This window comes from Arachis hypogaea, chromosome 10 (assembly GCF_003086295.3).
Source record: "Arachis hypogaea cultivar Tifrunner chromosome 10, arahy.Tifrunner.gnm2.J5K5, whole genome shotgun sequence".
Lineage (NCBI taxonomy): Eukaryota > Viridiplantae > Streptophyta > Magnoliopsida > Fabales > Fabaceae > Arachis > Arachis hypogaea.
Genome location: NC_092045.1, coordinates 94,183,254 through 94,185,973, shown reverse-complemented (window position 1 = coordinate 94,185,973; position 2,720 = coordinate 94,183,254). Strand labels below are relative to the sequence as shown.

Sequence of the window (2,720 nt, the reverse complement as noted above, 5' to 3'; positions counted from 1 at the left end):
GGTATTTAGTTTCATATGTGAGGTTTTTTAAAGTATTAATCTCCTAAAACTCATAATATAGCTTTTTCATTAAAACTTGATATTTCTTGATATTTCGATAACATTTTAGTATAGTATTATATTGGATTATTAGCTCTTTACTATTGGGCTTTTGGAATGAGAACATAGGTCTAAGAATCCCAAATAAGGCCCACAAAATGGGTCACAAAAAAAAAGTCCCACAAAATGGTCTTATTATTGCTTTGGTGCTGATTGTTTTTTATTGCGCGCCCTAAACAGCACAAGTTCAAAGAAATGGCTCCAATTTACAGCTCTGTACGAAAAAAACCGAACTCATTTCGTTGTAAGATGAAACGAGATGAGGCTCCAATCCCAACAAGATTAAAGCTTCATCCGAGAGAAAGAGAGAGAAGAGAGAGTGTGTGTGTGTCCTTCTTAGTTATGAAGTTAGGTTTGAAGCTTTGTGTAGCACTGTGGCTTCTTCCTTCTTTGTGGTTTCTGCGAATTTGAGCTCTTCGAAAGTTTCCATCGGTTCCTCACATTATTACTTACACAAGTTAGTTGCGACTACTCACTCCATTCATGTTGCTATTGTCATTTCCCATTTTGATTTTCGCTTAACCTGGTTCGAGTTTTGCAACTGGGTATTATGCTCTCCATGTGTTCGATGAATTTCCTCAGTGACACTTAGGCTCTTTTGCATATTAATCAAATATCTCTATGTTAGACATGCTATTACTAGTATATCAATAGGCATGTTTTTGAAAAATAATAAATTTTGAAATTAGTTGAGATGAAACCTCTTTATAACTTAATTAAGGGGTCTTGGTTCATGTCTTGAAAATAGCCAAAAAAAATATCTTTTATGGATTATATATAATAAAAGGTATTTTAGTAAAACAAGTTGTGCACCAACTCAATAGATTATTATTTAGTGAATTTAAAAAAATTACTTTTTTGTGCAAAATTAGTAGAAATGATCGAATTGCATTCTTCTATTAGGGCAGTTAGGTAAAAGTTCCATGAATATGTGGTTGGAATTTACTTCATCAAATTACTATAAAATATGAAGCAGGCTTCATTCCCTCATTCAAGCCACACACAATCATTCAAAGTTGGAAAAGATCTTGAGTTACAGATGGCTTGTTCAGACATGTTTGTACTTATTCATCCCATTGGAAATATAAAAAACACTGTAGGTGGTGCAACCTTTCAAAGTTGGGATCTTCTTTCGATGAATGTTGATACTGAACATCAAATATCTCTGCTTGAGTTGAAGAATCTGATATTGACGAACATGGATGAACTTGGAAGAAAGAAGATATCTTATATGGCATATAAGTTGTATAGTATAATAGGTCCCCAAATTTTCAGGTGTTCTCTTTGACTTTGGTTCTTCATTATTTGTGGTTGTGAAAACATTGTATTTTGAATTTAGTTATAACTGTTTTAGTTTTACTTTAGGTCTTGTTAGTTCACTGATTCTAAGTCCTAATCCCAAACAACTATTTATAATTTAACATGTAAGTCATAATTGCCTATTTGCCTAATGATTTAACATGGTTCCAATTAAAATATTTATAGACGATAACCACCATCAGCATTCAGCAATAATGAAATCATGTTGTCCATGGAAATCTGAAAAAAACGATTAGGAACAATACAATCTTCTTGGTGCTTGACTTCATTGTTGAGTATATGTTATTATTCGAGTTCAAATTAAACTCCTTTTTTTTTCTCCATTGCCAGAAGCTACATTTTATTTATTAGAAGAAAGTATCGTTTTTATCTCCAACGTTTGGGGTAAGTTTTAAAATTGTTCCTAACATTTAAATTGTTCTATTTAAGTCCTTAACGTTTCAAAATTGACTCAATGTTGTTGTGTCGTTAGAGAACTGTTATAGAATTGACGGTAGGATAAAATTGAGACGATTTTGAAACATTAGGGACTTAAATAAGACGAAAACGTTAGGAACAAAAAACAATACATAGAAATAAATTTTAATTTTATCTTTCAATAATATTAATTTTTTACGGTACATAATTATTCAATTATTTTTAATCATATCTAAGTAAATAATATTTAATCACATTATTTTTATTCTAAATAAATTTATTTTTTTTATAATTTTACTTTTATTCTAAATAACATTTAATCATGAAATGTTTGTAGAATGACTAATACATAAAAAAATGATACATATACAATAAAGTAATGTGATTCTAATTCCAGCCTTTTTACAAACATTTAACCCTTCTATAAACATTTTCCGATGAGTAAAAATCTTTAAGAGTAAAATTATAAAAAAATAATTTTATTTAGAATGAAAGTATTGTGATTAAGTGTAATTTATTTAAATGTGATTAAAAATAATTGAATAACTATGTACCGTAAAAGATTGATATTATTGAAGGATAAAACTAAAATTTATTTCTATGTATCGTTTTTGTCTCCAACGTTTTCGTCTTATTTAACTCCCTAACGTTTCAAGATTGTTTCAATTTTGTCCCGCCGTCAATTCTGTTAACAGATCTCTAACAACAGGACAACATTGAGTCAAATTTAAAACATTAGAAACTTAAATAGGACGATTTAAACATTAGGAATAATTTTAGGATTTACCTCAAACGTTAAGGACAAAAATAATACTTTATTCTATTTATTAATTTTTTTTCAATGCAATCTATAAATTAGAACCAGTGTTTTATTTTGATTAAAA

At 29.1% G+C, this 2,720-nt stretch overlaps 1 long non-coding RNA gene across 1 annotated transcript; it reads left to right on the top strand.

Annotated features, from left to right (window-relative positions):
* Window positions 1-246: 246 nt before the first annotated feature.
* LOC112715971 (uncharacterized) lies at window positions 247-1,550 on the top strand. The gene is made up of 2 exons (XR_003160102.3): window positions 247-556; window positions 1,003-1,550. It is a non-coding gene; the product is annotated as an uncharacterized lncRNA (long non-coding RNA).
* Window positions 1,551-2,720: the final 1,170 nt, after the last annotated feature.